Here is a 17,314-nt window from a genome sequence, read left to right as displayed (position 1 = left end):
GAAGCAGAGCTCCTTGGAGACTGAAAGAAAAGATGTGAAGGCGAATACTTCACTCCTCACAGAGACGGTATTCTGTCCTTATTACTGCTGGGTAATCTGCTGGTCCTTTTTGGACATACTTCTGCCCACAGATTCTGTCATAGCCATGGCAGCACTCATAATACCTGGTATTCTTTTGGGAAATCAAAATTCCTAGAGTCGTGCAATTTAAAAAGACAGATTATATTAAAAGAAAAAAAAAAAAGTAGTAATTAAAATAAAAAAATAAAAAATTATCCCAGCTGTCATTGTTGAAAAAAAGCTGTAGAGGCTGACTACAGTTCAAATTTCAGATTAATAAAAAAATACAAAGGTAATAAAAATAAAATAAAATTCTAAGCAACTCAAGATTTGAAAGGATCCAGTTTCACACTTTTCATATATATATATATATATATTATTTTGGTCATTCTACATAAGATTAAAGGGTGAACATCCAAGGACATAGATCTCTCCATTCAAATCCATACAGCAATCAAACAGGACTGCACAATTCACAGGTAAACCCAGCCTGGATGCACCTGTCAGAGGAACAGTGTGACCCTGTTCAAGCGAAGTGCCATCCCTCCTCTTCCAAAGCCTCACCCGTGCCTGGCACCGTGCTTGTTCCTTGGCACTGCCTGCTACTTTGGTCCAAGTGTCCCTTGTCACCTTGTTCACGTTGCTATTTTAACCAGGGTATCCTGTATTACCTTGTTTGCATTGCAATAAAGCAAAAATAAATAATAAAAAAAAATCAATAGCAGAAACAGAAAAATAGAAATATTAAAAAGAAAAGAAAAGGAAAGAAAACTAATTAATACAAATGGAGGCTGAAAATATGGATAGCCCACTGAAGTCCTCAAACAAATGGCTTCTTCTCAGGAGATTACTGGGGTAGACGCAGGCACATGCATTTTATTTATAGCTCTAGTTTTACCGCAGTCACTCAGTCAGGCATGGACAGGACTGTATATAGGCAAATGCAGCTCACTTCTCCTCTTCTTGGTTTTAAAAGGCAGCAAACATCTTGTCTAGAGTGTTTGCTATGAATTTTATGAGCACAACTTAATCACAGAGGTAGAAAACAGTTGCTCGAGCAACACAGCTGCAAGAAAGGAAGGCAGATCCTCCCATTGCTGCCCTCCTGGTGGGTGAACCATTCTGTGGAGCAGGCAAAGAACAGCAGCCCAGCGAGCTGTAAAGAAATCCCCAATTTAGACCCATTGGCAGCTCAAGTTTCAGCCCATGGCCATGCCCTGACACGTTGTCTGTGGTCTCCAGTGTTGTTGTGCAGCTCAGACCAGGGTTAAGCCCAAAGGGTGAAAGAGTGGGGTGAAGGTCCCACTGGAAAACTCTTTGTGAGGAAAAATAATTTCACCGGATCTTAGCTCCCGCCATCCCAAGGAGGACCCTGGTTCCCCATTCATTTCAGGGCCCAATGTCAAGTCTCCCTCGTATGACGTGCTCCATCCACCACCACCCAGGAGCTTCAAAATCAGGGGCAGGGCATCTCTCTACTAGGTTTGCAGTCATCATGGGGACAATCTACCACTCCTGCTCTGCAGGAGAAAGATAACAATGATACCTTCTGACCTTGCAAGTGTTGACTTTCTATGGCCTTGTCTTCCCCTCTCTGATGTACATAATTCTGCAAAGAGACCACTTGCATAAAATCAAACAGGGCCAAAGCTAAAACACCACTTACTGAGATGCTGTGAGTGATGATCAGGCTCTAAGTAAAGTCTAGTTCATCTTGCTGTCACCCTGTTCCTTCTCTTTCCTGACATGGTCTCTCTCTCCCAACCTTTATTCTCACTGTTGTTGAGACAAGATGTTTCTTGGAAAAGTTAAAAAGCTTTCTTGGAAGGAAAAAAAAAATTCTTCCCCATGATCTCCTCTAGGCTTTCTTCTTGAACTTTGTCATTGAATTTAGAGGCTGTATCCAAGTCACATTACCATGACATCACCCACACAAAGGCAGTAACCTCAGCTAACCTGTTGACCACCTGCACCTTGCAGCTACTTTGACTTGCATTTTTCCTCACAGACAACAGCCCTCTCTTCCTATCCTGCATTGTGGTAGGTTGGTAGAAAGCATTTTCATTCCTGGCCACCCAGGAATAGATCTGGGCCAGCTTCATCCCCTATAAACAAACCTCCACTCTGCAGTCACAGATGTCATCCCTGTCATTTAGATCTACCTTAGTCTATCTGCTGGCTTGAAGCAAACTGGAGAGGAATCAGAATCTGCCTGACACAGCAAATCTAGGGAGGAGAAAGGGGGAATCAATTTTTATAATACGTGTTTGGCACTACATAATAGATATAAGTCTAAATGCAAGCCATAAAGTTGGAGAGGCTTGTAAATTAAATCCATTCTGTCCCTTTTAACTAAAAAGTGACCTTACCATAGAATTAAATGTGTTTTTTATCCAGTGATCTATGGAGCTGTAAAAGTGGCTGATTGTTGCAGTGTGGTGTTATAGGACAGAGAGAAGCCCCCAGATAGGCATCTCCACACAGCTCAGCACATGTTCTGCTGCTTGCCTTACAATTAACACAGGCTTACTGTACGGGTAGAGGATTTTAACCTTCTCCCTGCCAGGAGAGGTGGCCACGTCCCTGCTGAGAGCAATCCCTGTCCATGCTTTTCCTCCAGGGTACGTCCAGGCACCGGGTGGGAGAGCGCTGCTGGAGAAGGGCTGCAAAGAAATCAGGGTGTGTTCTGAAAAATCAGACCCTCTGCTCAAATGCAGGGCAGTTCTGTATTTTTGTCTTATCCTTGTTTAGTTTACAAGGCCCTAGCTACACTGCAAGAGGGGGAGAGGATTAGAAAGTACCCTGGGGTTCAGCAAAATGCCATAGTGGTGGAGAAAAGGGGAGTGGGACATCCTTGATTGTTCATGTAGGGATTCCATCCCCCTGTTCCAATAATAATACAGGAGAGTCTGAAATACAAAAGATTTGACATTGGATTCCAGCCCAGAGGACACAATTTAGGATGTTCCTGAATGCTTTTAAAAGGCCAGAAATTATCAGGCTTTGTCTCAAAAGAAAATATAGTTTCGAAGCCTCTGCTGGGTTACAGGTTGGCATTCATGCATGCAGGCTATCAGAGCCTGCAGGAGACCCAATGCTCCCAGGAACATAATCAACACAGGATTGAAGGCTGTTCGACTTCCAATCAGCACAGCAGCAAAGAAAATCACTTCCCCCATGCCATGGGTGAAACAGATGCTCAGGGAAGTCAGTGGTGTGTTTCCTCATCGCTACTGAGAAGTGCTGCAAAGGAGGAGCCAAGATCCTTCCCAGCTACCGAATGTCACTGAAGCTTGGGCAGAAAAGTGCTGCCAGGTCCCTCCCTCCCTCCTGTCTCTTCCATGTTTGCACGGGACTAGGGTTGCACTCTGAGCCAGGAGCCTTCATCAAACGGCGAGAGGACTCAGGGACACAGCCCAGCTGAGCCACCACCGTGTTGGGGACTCATCTCAGATGCCACACGCCACTGTGGAACACATTGACCTCAACTGATCGTGGGCCAAGCCACTGAGAGCAAATCCATGCTGCTAGCAAAGATTGGCACACCCCAGGCTACCCTCAAAGTCCTTTTCTGAGATGTGGTTTGTGAGTACTGCCTGCCTCTCAGCCTACTCAGTCATGCCAATGGCTCCCTTCTCAGTCTGTTCTTTCTCTTTCACCTGGTCTCCTCTCATTTTTAATTATTTGGCTTGACAGCAGCATTTTTGTCTGCAGCTATACTGTTGAACCGCACAGAGCCTGGCCACAAGAGCTGTCTGATGGTCATCCACACTACTGAGCTGTTAGCAAAGCAATGCCAGGTGCTGTCCAGAGGACAGCACAGGCCAGGGATTATTACTAATAAGCTGCATGAACAAGGCTAAGCTGCAGGTGGGGAGACAGAAGGTACTTAGTCCTGTGGCAACAACTTGCATGGTGCTACTGGACTGCAGAACAAGCCTTGGCATGCATTTTTTATTAACATTAGATGTGATATTTCATTGATTGCACATCAGCAGGGATTCAGATCCCTGCACACCCTTGAGATTCTGGCACAGCAAAGTACTCACAAGGAGTTACCAGAAGGAATAGAAACTCTGAAGGTTCCCAGGTGAAAACTGCCTCCACTCTGGGAATAAGAAGGAAAGAGATCTTTAAAAAGTTGGTTGAACAGAGCACAAAAAATCTCAGCCTGTGTCAGAGCTTCTCCTAGCTGCCATGGAGCTAACAGTATCTACCGTATCTACCCAGGCTTCCTCATCATTCCCCCACCTTTAATATTTACCACTGCCAGAACTTTTCTTCTTCAAGGGAAAGAATACTTCATATTTTACCAATCCTTAGCCACTTGTGGAGTCTCTGCTTGCTGGAGTTATGGAAATCAAGGAGAATAACCACTACTCAGTACTGGTGACTGTGCTGGTCTGGGCTGATGTGCTCCACTTCCTAGCTTTGAATACCTATCACACCAGTGCAAAAATGCCTGACTTTGTGCTGTTACCATTTCAAGATAATTTATGGTCAACTGTGGCAAGGCCCAAATGCTGCAGCCGTACAGAACCTGCAACAGATCAAGTCAAGAACATCTGGAAGAGGAGACTCACCAGCAAGAGTCCTTGACTCCAAAGGAAAAAGAATAATGTTAATAATCCAAGCTTGGAAACTGCAGTTGGATTCCCACAAACAGAAATTTGGCTTTCAATATACCAGCTTTTTGTCAGTCTGGAGTTCTCCCACCCTCATTACTTTTGCCACTGTAATACCAGGAGGCACCAAGGTTCAGGTGCCACTGTGCAAAGGAGGACTGACTTCCTCTACTTCATGAACCACCAGTCCAAATATCCCAATATCCCTGAGACTGAAAGTTCTTAGGAAAGGGCACAAATAAAGTCATAGTCAGGAGATGCAACAGCTCTCCAGGAGCTTCACGGAGTGGTGGTGCTGGGCTGGAAGTGGAGCAAGATCAGAAGACAACTTGATGCTGGCCTCATCCCTGCCAATGGATCATTTTCCAACTAATTAAAGCCACAGACCAACTGGCTGTCTCAGTGCTCAAGAGCTCTACACTGGCCATAGTCATGATGGATGCTGTACAACCCATGGTGACCAAGTGATGCAACCCTAAAAGTGTTCATCAAGAAACGTTCAGAGACTACAGTGTTGGCCAACAATTTGGGAAGGAATAAAGCACAGTGACTTTACCTGATTTATCCTGTGGATTACCCAGGAATCAGCCAGGCCAGTTGCCACAAGAACAGAGAAAATAGGGCATAAGCAGAGGCTCAGTTGCCAGCATTTGACGAGGGGCTGGCGGTTGGACAGAGCAATTACACCTCCAGAGTCACCTTCCAGCCCAGGAGCCAATTTGCACAGCTGAACCCTGTTCCAATTACTCCTTCTCTGCCTGTCTGTGGGGTTGTGGTAATCAGACTGACACTTTCAGAAGGGGACTTCTGAGTGGCAGGATGCTCTACTGGGCTTTGAGTGGAAAGTGTGGTCCAGCAGCATCATTAATTCCCTACCCCATTTCTGGTATTTGCACTGGGGTGATTGATTTCCTTCCTCCCCCCAACTACAAATAACTTCCACAGGGAGATTATGCTGTCTGCTCTGTAATCAACACCAACTTCAAAAGGGCTTAGCACTAAAAGAAAACCTCCGAGGGCCAGCATTAAGTGGGAAACAAACACAGCATTTGGGTTGTAATTTGTGGTGGGAGGCTGGGGTTATAATAACCACATCGCTACAGCGTGCTGTGCACCTTGCAGCTCCTAAACTGCATTTGTGAGTAGAGGAAGTTGCAGGAAGACTTTTTTTTTTTTCAGCCTGTGTGAAATGCTGAGCATCTGACACGACGTGTCTGGTTGTGCCTGGCAGCTGTATTTAGCACCAGCTCTCCTCTCACTTCCCAGCACTGTCACCTGCATGCAAGCACAGCCCAGTAACCAAACTCCAGCACGGGGAAAAGTCATGTCCTATTTAGATCCACACACCCTTCTGACAGATGACTTGGGTAAGGGAAGGAAGGTGAGAAAAATCACTGCCTTGTCCCACATCCCCTCACCACAGAAAATGGAAACCACTGAGAGTTCCTCTATGAACACACTGGTGACCTGTTAGAGATAGGAAGGAGAAAGGTTTTTACAGTTCCCTGAAGCTCTTCTTTCATGCTTTGCTTTGTCTACAGTCTATTATGTGGGGACAAGGAAGGATCTTTTATGCGGAATTCCCAGACCCCAGAGCAATGGGGGAGCACAGTAGGGCTATCAGACCATGGACTCCCTTGGAGCTTGTCCTGGGAGACTCCAGCACTTTTTTCAGGACAACTTTTAATATCCTGCAGACCTTCTGCTCACCATGTCCAGGTCAAAGCACACTAGGGCTGAGCTAGGCAACTCCTGAGGACAACTTAATCCAATGGGATCATCAAACCCTGCAGCACTCATGTCCCATCTTCAGAGAAACACATAACCTTGAGGTTGAAAGGGACCTCTTGGCCAATCCCCATGCTCATCTTCCTCAGTCTTGGAAGAGGACAAGGTTCTGGACTGAGATTACCCCACCTGGGGGCTTGCTACCAAAACCTCACTTTCCAGTGGCATTTCCATGCCTGCAGGCATTGCCCCTGTTGTCCAGATGGGTGCCTTGGGTACACCTACAACTACAATTCCCATGGCACAGGATCCTTATATTTCCATGCATCCTCCTTAGCTGGATCCCACAGCTTACTGGCATTTTCCTGGGATCTCTCCCCGCTTCCCCCTTGCCCTCCCAGCCTTGCTGCTCTTCTGACTGCCACCATCTCCTGCTGGTAGCAGAATCATCTCCATCTGGAGAATCTGGAAGTCCCTACAGCATTGTTATCCCTATTAACATTTCTAAAAACCCCGAGCTGGCAGGAGACAGCAAGTAACACAGGACAGACAACGTTTTATGTTGTTCATGTTGTTATTTTTTAAGCATTCAGAATATGCAGCAAACATTTATTGGCTATTTACTTATTCCTTCAGAGCTGCTCTGCCCCAGTGAGCAGTGCAGGATGGGCAACACATCAGACCCCTGACTAACCCTATCACTGCCAAACTCCTTCCCAAGCCTAGATGATGCCAGGACAGTTCAGCCCTGAGGACTGGGGAGAGGTTCCCTTCCACTGCACATTTAACATCACCAGCCACCCAGCTGTGCAGGCTGCTAGGTTACTGAGATCCTTCTATCCTCCCATCCCTGATTTCTGCCACTGAAATCACAGACTCTGCTGTAATTACATCCACAGAGACACACTCTTGGGGCACATGCAAGAACCGAAGACTCTTTCCATCACCTGCACATGGTGAGCTTGCACCAATCAAAAAAGCAAGATGCTCACCCTTGCGATTTTCTTTGTATTCATTAAGGTGAGGAGCCTTTTTGTCAATAATTAACCCTTGCTTCAGCTCAATAGGGCTGATCAGACTGTAGGGCAACATCTGAGAAGTGGAGATTATCTCACTGACCTCTTTACTACTTAAGGTATGAGTGCGGGTACTCAAATCAGATTTCCCTTTCTTTACCGGCATTTGATTAAAACCTTTTCAAGCAGTCCTTTCCAAACTCAAAATGCTTAAATCAGGTGATAGAGAAAACATTTGGGGGTCTGGGAAATGACAACAGTGTGTCTCAAGTGCTGTCAGAAGAAAAATTACATCTAGAAAACATGTGTAAGTGTGTGTGAGTTTGCATCTATGTGTGCACGTGCACTAATTAAAACTTTGGTAGAGCTGACCAGAGCATGGACCTGCAGAGATAAGCAGCATGGCTCAAGAAGGGGGAAAGTATTCTTCAACTTGCAGCTGAGTCCAGAAATAGATTGTGAGAGAATCAATTTTTGCTGCATGCTGATTTATTTAAACCTTCCGCGGTGGCAAAGCCCTCTATAACAAAATATCTGATTACAGGACTATGACCATAAATCCCACACACCCTCAAGCAATGGCCAATGAATAACTGACTTGTTAAGGGAACGAACCCGCACAATGAATAAATCTACCAACAGAGTTTTCAATACAAAAGACCCCATTGGGACAAATTTCCTTCTGAAGGTGTATCGACTTTCATTTGCAGGAACCAGCAGATATTTGTTTCAAGAAGAAGATAGTCATTGCTAGATTGCTGCTAAACAATATATGGTTTAAACCAGGCTCCTAACCCAGGCTTAATCTACTTTTGTATCAGCAGGCTGGACTATACATCTAAGCATTTTGCAGGACAAAATATTAGCCAAGGTCTCCTGAAAAGCATGTGCTTGATCCAGAGGGCACCCAGGAAGGGGACAGGAGACTCGCACACTTCCAGGCTATCAGTCACAGGGAGGCATTAAGAAAATAAGAACTGAGAAAGGACAAGGAAACATGACTCAGGACGAAGGTTTCAGGGGAGACACTCATTCACTCAAGACACAAGAGTAATTAATGCCTGGTGCTTGGCGGATGTCATTCATCTCACAATCCCAAAAGGAGGAAATAAAGGTTAGCCAAGTCCATTCTGGCACAGAGCCCCACCAGGGCCTGGGGAACAGCACCAGGTAAGGAATAAATCAGGCATCCCCTTGTTACAGATGAAAACACCAAAGTACAGAGTGACCACTGCCTAAATTAGCTGTGACCTGAACCTCTGGGCTGAGACCTATGGTTGGCAGTGGGAGAGATCACCCTTGGCCCTTAGTGGATTGCACCACAGCATCTTTTAAAACCAAATCACAGCCTTTTGTGTTGGGTAGCCCAAACTTCCAGAGGCTTACAGAGCTGTAAGCTTAAATGATCAGCTGAGAGGTACACAAGAAGATAGCAGCACAGATGGGACAGAGAGAAAGTGTTTCAGCTCAAGATCCATTCTAGCATGGAAATCATGATGGCCCCTGTCCCAAAAGCATTTAGAGAGAGAACTATGCTAACTCTCAATGAATATGGAATAGGTTCGTCTGCCAGGAATGGGATAGTCCTAATATAGAACCATTTTGCAAACAGCAAGGACTTTGTTACAGGCCAGATGAGCTCAATAAACGTGGAAATATCTCCATTTTTGAAAGCCAGCCTGATAACAGGCAGGAGACAAGGTGAGCAGGCAGCTGGGAGTGTTGAAGTGGTAGGATGAGCTATCGCAAGGCCTGCCTCAGGCCAAAAGTAGATGTTCAGGAAAAGAGCTTGGCAATAATATATACTGCTACATGCATGTGACATGCACAAAATGGTGTCCCAAATACGTGCAGGTTTCCTCCCTTCTTGTCTCAGGCCACATCGGTCTGGCAAGCAGCAACTCTACCTGTAGTAAAACAACCCCTAAAAACTAAGATGCTCACTGGAAGGAGAATTTTGCATTTTGTGAATCTTTCTTCAGATATGTACTTCAACCTAACACAGAGCATCACAGCAGATTTCAGCCGTTTTTTTCATTTTTTACCTCCCAAAATACTCTAGAAAGTCCAGATTTCCTGCTCATTCTTCCCCCAGATGTCATTTTCTCTCCCCAAGTCCCCTTGTCCCAGGGATAAGGCACAGCACCATACATGACAAAGCTTGCAGTTTCAGTGGCTCATTTCTCATCAGCTGGCCACTCCTTGATCAACGCTTTATAGAGGGATATTTCAGAAAAAAATAAAAAATGCAAAGGGAGCAGAAGAAGGAAGGTAGGAAACCATCCCTGGTTTAATTCTGATAACATTGCTGGGGGGCGATCTGCTCCAACAAATTAAAATCAGCAAATCTCCTCTCATTTTCTCTGACAGAGGTAACCAATTTAAATTTTCATAAAGGGGGCAGTGATGTGTGTCTTTGCAAGACAGAGTCACCAATCTAGCAGCCCTCTGATTTAAAACATCATCTTTCTTTTCCTTTTTTATTTATTTTTTTTCCTTTCCTGAGAGCCTTCTGGAGCAACACGACAGATTATCTCAGCATAATCAGACCAACACAAAACTGTCTCTCTAAAGCACTGTGAGGAATTTCTAAGCCCGAGATGTGGTGGCGAGCAGACTTTCTGAAGGGACCTCATTTGCTGTTGATTTTCCTTTTTATTTTTATGTGGTTTGTAGCCTCGTCACCCCACCAACCAAATTAAAGAGCCCATCAGCACACGGAGTGCATCTAGGAGAAAGGGAGGTGCGCTCTCCACGTGGGCTGGCCTGCCAGATTGCTCTCCGAGTGAGAAGTTTGGTTTCCAGTTTGTCGTTCTTTATACTGAATTGAAACACAACCAATATTGGCCTGGGGATGGTGTGCTGCTGTGGAAGAGTGGCCTTTTGCATAACAGGAAGTTTAAGAAGGGTTATGAGGTAGATGGGACTGCCTGTGCTGGGAGGCTGGAGGATGCTGAGGATTGGGATGACATTTTCTGGTGGTCTTGACCTGGAAAATCAAGGATTGCTACAGCTCCATGATGTGTTTTTTTGGGACTTAGAGAGCTGGGCCCTGGGAATCTGGGACCTGAAGGGCCACGTGCAAAAAGAATACAGCTCAAGCGAAAAGGAACCCTGCCTCTCCAGTGCAGATGAGACACTGAAATTCTCTTTTCCTTGGCAGAGACACAGTTCAGAGCAAAGCAGGAGTTCCCTACCCCACCTTGGCTGAAAGAACTGTGCCCCCAGCCCTTTTATTCCCATGCTTCAGAGCCCAAAGCCCCCAGCCCACATGAATATACAGATGGGCAACTGATCCCCACCACCAAGTCATGCACCTCTTATCTGCTCTCAGTCAGGCATAAGCATCCCACAGCTGTCCTCTTCCAGCCCAGCACCTCCTGCAAACCCCAGACAAGGGGAAAACTGAGAAGATATGGGGAAGGAGCTGTGAGAAGGACACGGGAGATGCACCAGGGACCCTTATACTTCTCCTGCAGCCTTTCTGATATGTGCTGCGACACCGAAAAAGACTCCTGCAAACCTCCAGGCCAGGTGCCAGGTCCCTTCACTTCGAAGGCTTGCTCGGGGATGTGAATTTTCTCCAAGGGGAGGAGGCGAGGTAGTTACAGAGACAGGCTGTCATCCATCTTGAAGAAAATACTCTGCTCTCATTGCACCCACCCGAGCGAGGTGGCAAGAAGGATCAGGCCCAGGGAAAGGCTTTGACTCATTTGTTTACCAGCGCAGGTTTCCTGGAGCTAATTAATGAGCAGAGCTGATAGCCTGCAACAGGTATCGATGGCAGGGGATTTCCTGCGTGCAACACCAACTCTGGGAGAAGGTGAATTGGGATGTAGGATCATGCTGCTCCCCCCTCTCCCTCCCCAAAAAAAGGGGGGCAAAGAGAAGCCCCCTGCAGCCACTGGGAGCCCCTCCATCACCACCTGGAGCAATGACAGAGCCCAATCCCTGCTGGAAAACCTTCTGAGCAGAGCCCAAGCACCCTTCTCCTTGCTTGTAGGGACCAAGGGACCATCCACAGACTGGGGTCTGGGGGCTGCATCCCCCCTTCTGGGCACGGGGACGAGCTGCGGCTGTGCGCACAGCCAGGGAGAGCCTCGAGCAGCCTCTGCATTCACGGGGACGCTGCTGGGGAGGAGGGGAGAAGTGGTGGTGGGGAGCAAAATGCATACACGGCAGGGGGTGTGCATGGAAAAATAGAGATTGGGGTAGGGGGAGAGCAAAAAATGGCACAAGAAAATGTTTGCAGAGGGGATAAACCTCCGGTGGGGTTAGAAGCAGCCCTGATTGCAACCCCCAGCAGCAGGTTGTTAGGTTTTTTTTTTTTTTAATTATTTTTTTGGGGGGGGGTTGGGGGTGGGGGGGGGTGCAAAAAGAGGAAGAGGAAGGGGAGACACAGCTCCGGAGGTCTCTGCCGAGCATCCCTGCGCACCGGGGGCGGCTGGCGGCGATAGCCGGGCTGCGAGCGCCACCTCCCCGCCGCTCGCCGCAAGCCCCGGCCGCCCCCGGCAGCCCACTCCCACCCCCCGCGCTGAGAAATGGCCTGGGCTGAGGGCTGGGGGGCCAAGAGGACTCTGAGATCTTTTTTGCGATGCCCCCAGCCTTTTCCCAAGCTCTCCCGACCGAACCGGACAGCCCCGATGCCATAGGGAGGGTGAGGGGGGGCGTTGCAAAGTTTGGGGTGCTGGTAAAACGGGATTTTCTAGGGGAGGCTGCGATGGAGGGTAAGGCTGTGTGTGTGTCCCCGTCCTTCCTTTCCCCCTTATGCCCCTTCTGCATCCCTGCAGGGCTCTCTTCTTGGTGGCAGAGCAGTGGGGTGGGTGGGTGATGCCCCCACCCCAGGCTGCCTTTGGCTGTTCCCCAGGGACTGGGGTTCAGGGCTTCCCCCAGAACAATCACACACACACACACACACACACACACACACACACACACACTGACACATCCAGCACGCCTCCCCTGCCTCAGTTTCCCCCATCTAAGAGGAATAGGTGTGCAGACCCTTCGTCGGCAAAAACCCACCCCTATTTGCATCCAGTCCTTCCCCAATCCTGACCACTTCTGATGGGTAATTTTGGGTTGTGAGGCACAGGGAGAAGGAGGAGAGGGGCTTCAGACCCTATCCCTGCCCTTGGGGCTCTGCAACCCCATCCCAAGTACCACGGGAAGGGCCCGGAGCCCTGCTCCTTCCCTGCTCCTGCCTGGCCTTCCCCTTTGCCCTCCGCAGAAGAAGTTAGCGACGAGGGATGCTGCACCCCGACCCTGCCAAAGCATAGCAGAGCCTGGGGGTCCCCTTCCTGCCCGCCCTGTGCTCCTCATTCCCCTCTCCTGCAGCTGAGACCCAGCAGGATGGGATGTCCTGCCTGTCTCCAGCCCCTGCCTGGCTCAGCCCCGCGGTCCCCTGGCAGCACAGCTCGGCTGAGCCCTGGTGCAATTCCTCAGCAGCCTCCCAGGGTAAAAAGAAAAAAAAAAAAAAAAAAAAACAAAAAAAAAAACACCGCCCTGCGCCCTCCCTCCTCTTCCTCACCAACATCTTGGGCCCAGTACCGGCTGCGGGCCCCAGGTTAATGAGTCATTAATTAATTCGGGACCCACTTAATATGCACGGGGAGTTGTTTGTTTCCTTTAGCAGCCGGGGCTTTGGACAAGATCCCAGCTCTGCGAAGCCTCCAGCCTCGTCTCCCAGCTGATAATAGATAACACAGATATTTCGGCACCAGCCAAAGCAGAGTCATCATCATTAATACACAGTCCTCCCTGCTACGCGGCGGAGGTCGCCAGTCAACTCCGAGTGCCCGGGGCTCATCCCTCCTGGCTTTCTTTAGGCTTTGCACTGCCAGGAGGGAACAAACCTGGAGAAAATCAACAGGTAAAGGGGCCACGGATGTGCGCCCCGGACCCCGGCACCCTCCCGAAATGCTCTGGTTTTCCAGGTGGCATGATTTTCGCAGGCAGGTTTTGGCATCTGTCAAAGTAGCTTCGCTCTTCCTCGCTCCCCCCACCTTCCCTGTCCTGCTCCTCCTCCTCCTCCCTCAGCCATCAGCTGGCCCCGGAGATCGCCAGCCCCAGCAGTGGAGCAGGACTCAGCCCAAAGCCCTGGGAAGCCCCAGCTTGAAAGGCTGGCGAGGGACGTGGAGGTGGGGGGGGAAAGATCTTTTTGCCCTCCTCCTCTTTGACCTTGCCTTGATATTTCCCCCACCGCTACCACCTCCTCTCCGTGCAAATGATTCACAGGGGTTGTTTCCTCTGCCGGGGCAGGAGCGGGGATGCGAGCATGAGTCACGAGCTGGAGGTACCTGGCAGAGTTGATTTGCAGCCCGTGCCTCCGATTGCCGGGGAGCGATGCTCCGTCTCAGCCAGGAGCAGGACACAACCAGGCTGAAAAGTCCCTTTGAGCCCCCCCCAGCTGCTCCCCCCATGCCCCGCTTTTCCTTCCAGCCTTGGCAGAGGCATGGCTGAAATACCTCCCTGCGAAAGTCTGAGGCTGCATCAACAGCCACCCTCCGTCAGCGAATGTCAGGCCGTGAAAGGGAAGGGGGCGGTGGGGGAAGAGGGAGAGACAAATTTTGCGATTCATTCCCACACAGGGTGATTCAGAACAAGATGCTTTGTAATTACGCATCCCTGATGGAGACTCCTTCTCCAACCCCCAAACCCCTTCCCCATAGGAAAGGGGAAGCTGTGCCTGGGTGCTGACATCCCCCAGGAGCCCCAGAGCATCCTATGTGTGTGTCTGTGTGATGCTCTCATCTCTACATAGGCTAAAGGCTAATTTTCTCCTACGGTGTGAAGCAAAGTGCAGATAAACAGCATTAAGGGGGGGGGGGGGGGGGGGGGAGCGGGGGGGAGAAGCTCGTTGCCTCCCCAGCCATCGCCTCCTGCCCTGGGAAGGTTTTGTGAGTGGCAAAGCAAGCAAGGAAGGGTCCCCCCAAAAACTCCCCAAGGGAGAAAAGGAAGGCGAGGAGCGGGGATGGGGGCAGGATTCGTGCCCAGGGCAAGCAGCTGCCTTTCCCTCCTCGACTTTTTTTGCCAACCTTGCGGGCTGAGGAGTCCCGGACCCCAGGGCTGCCCACCAAGGCACCGCGGCTTCACAGCACTTCGCAGCTCAGCCTCGGCTGGCTCTGCAGCTCTCCGCCGCGATCCCCTGCTCCCCTTCCCCTGCCTGGCTGCCTTCTCCCCAAGCAACAACCCAGTCCCCAGCTTGTTTCCCCAGGACATGAACGCATTTCTCCCCCCCAGCACCCCGCATCCTGCAGGCACCGATATTTTCCACTGCCGCCCGATGCTTGCCCGCAGGACCCGCATGCACGAAAGTTAAAACTTCCCGTGGCAGGGAGCGATTGTGCTCCATCGGTCCAAATTGCCGAGCAGGCGGGGGGGGCCGAAAACCTCCTGCCGGGTGCTGTTTCCAGGTGCAAAAAGCAGAGGAGCCCACTGCTGCCCACCCCCAGGGCTGGAGAGACCCCCGGTGCCCGATGCAAGGCGCATCCCAGAGAAGTCGCGTCCCCCCCCGTTCCTCCCCGCCGCAGGAGAAGGAAGGGAGGCCGGGGGGGTCCCTTACCTTGCGGAGCTCCCCAGGTTTTATATCCTCCTTCTTCCCTTTGTCAAATTCCAAATGGAAAGCAGCAACATATCCAGGGGTAACCAGACCAACATTGGGCAGCGCGTGAAGTCCAAAAGGCAGAGCTCTCTCTCCCTCCGCTCCCTCCACTCTTGCCTCTACGTATATATATACATACACACTTAGACGTAGCTGTGTGTCTGCCGAAGAGAGAAGGGGGGAAAAAAAATACCCTAAAAGAAATGGGGGTGGGGAGGGAAAGGAAGGAAGAACCTTTGGTGTCTCTGCAGACAGGCAGGTGGAAGAGAAAAGCTGAAAATAATTAAGCCGTTTTTTGAGGAATCCTTAGGAGCAGGGAAAAACACAGTTGAAAGCCAGTAAATCATTAGATCCAAGCAGACAATCAAGTCTTCTTCTTCTTCCACCCCCCCCACCCCCCAAAAAAAAAAAAATATACAGCAGGGTTCAGAGTAGCTTTCCCAGCAGCGGAGAGAGAGAATAGTCTTCTGCAGAAAGATATGTTTGTTTAAAATCCACTCGTCTGCTTTTCTTGCTTTCTCTCTCTTCTCCCCCCACTTTTTTTTTTTTTCTTCTTTTTTTTTTTAAATTCTGCTTCTGAATCTCTCTCTGTGAAACTAGATCCAGTCTTTGTAGCCAGGGGCTGCATTAAGGATTACATCAGGCTTTTATAAGCTTTCCAGATCACACATTAGAGTGAGAGAGAGAGAGAGAGAGAGAGAGAGAGAGGGAGGGAGGGAGGGATGGATGGGAGGGAGGGATAAAATGCACACACACATCCACACGCACACGCACGGATCGGAGCTTTGTAAAACAGGCAGCTATAGGCAAGGACCCGAACTGCCACCGTATCGCATCGGGCACGCTCTGTTAGCCTATAGGAGGAGAGGAAGGATGGAAGGATGGAAGGAAGGAAGGAAGGAAGAAGGAAGGATGGATGGATGGATGGATGGATGGATGGATGGATGGATGGATGGATGGAGCAGAGGAGCCAGCGAGAGCCGGAGCGCGTTGGCAGCCGGGCAGCGCAGCCTCCCCGGGACAGCTTAGCCCTAAGCGGGGAGCCAGGAGGTGAAGAGGGAGCAGGGGTAGTGTTGGTGGGGCTTGGGGGGGGCAATAGGGGCTCTGCTCCCACCTCTCCCCTCCTTCCCCAAATCCTACAGGGGTTCAGTGCGGGAAGAGGTGCCCGCAGAGGGATGCGCAGGGACCCAGCTCGCTGCCACCTGGGTGATGGGGACAGGGAGAGGGGGCTGCTGGGGTGTCCCTCGGCCCCCAGGCACTGCTGACAGCCTGGGACATGGGGCAGGACAGCGGGGGACCTCCGGGGCAGCAGATCCCCCCTTCCCCACCACCAGATCCCCTTTTTTTCCCCCCTAGCCCTGCAGGAGGATGGGGGCTGGAGCTCCCCACGCAGCCCTACGTGGCCGTGGATTTGCACCACTGTTTGCCCAGGCAAGACACAGAGACTGCAATTAACCCTTTCTTATTTTTATTTTTTATTTCTTTTTAACGCTTTCCTACCATCTTTCCGCCCCCAGCAGCTCCATCATCGCACAGCCTGTGCAGGGAGTGGGGGGGTCTCGCCCCAGCGCAACACCCCAGGGTGGGTTTGGGCTGGGCGGGGGGGGTGGGGGGGGTTGAGAGAGGTTGAGCAGATGGAGGAAAGGGGTACGTGGGATTTTGGGAAAGGTCCCTGCTGCATCCCGGAGGCTTTGGGGTGAAGATGTTGCCTCCGGGTGTGCAGCCGGGGGAGGTCCCCGGTAATGAGGAGCTTAATGAAGGAGGGGGGGGGGGGGGGAAGGGGATGGAGAGGAGACGGAGCAGGGGGAGGGCAGGGGGACTCCAGCATCCTGCCAGACTCCAGGACCTGCCCCTTGCCTTTAACCCTTCCTGCTCCACGAGGCGGAAAGCAGCCCCTTGCCCTGCTGAAGCCACCTCCCTCCGTCAGTGGAGGGGCACGGACCTGCCTCATGGGGCAGAGGCAATGATCCTGGCCCCATCTCCTTCTCTTTCTGCCCCAAGGAAGGTGATGAGGACCCCAGTCCCCTCTTCAGGGCCACCCCAGGGGCATCTCCGTCCTCCTCCCTCCTGCCTCCATCCCCAACCCATGGCCTTCCACCCCTTTCCTCCCTTCCCTCCACCACATCCAGCCCTTTCATCTCCATTTCCACACCTCCAAACCCCTTTTATCCCCCGAATAAACTTCAGGGGACGGGAGAAAAAAGAAGAAATCGTTCATCTCAGAGAGCTGAGCAGCAAACCCTGGCGAGCCAGCCTTCCCCCATCCCCAGCCAGCACTGCAG

At 50.3% G+C, this 17,314-nt stretch overlaps 1 protein-coding gene across 10 annotated transcripts in view; it reads right to left on the bottom strand.

The window, feature by feature from the left end:
• The window catches only part of ADGRB1 (adhesion G protein-coupled receptor B1), a 260,482-nt gene extending 244,819 nt beyond the window's left edge, over positions 1 to 15,663 (bottom strand). For all 10 annotated transcript variants that reach the window (XM_040547414.1, XM_040547418.1, XM_040547419.1 and 7 more), the window contains exon 1: positions 14,994 to 15,663. The gene's annotated coding sequence lies outside the window, so the exon portion shown is untranslated. The remainder of the gene's footprint in view (positions 1 to 14,993) is intronic.
• Between the last annotated feature and the right edge of the window lie 1,651 nt (positions 15,664 to 17,314).

Source organism: Cygnus olor, chromosome 2, assembly GCF_009769625.2.
Source record: "Cygnus olor isolate bCygOlo1 chromosome 2, bCygOlo1.pri.v2, whole genome shotgun sequence".
NCBI lineage: Eukaryota > Metazoa > Chordata > Aves > Anseriformes > Anatidae > Cygnus > Cygnus olor.
This window is presented reverse-complemented; position numbering and strand designations above follow the sequence as displayed.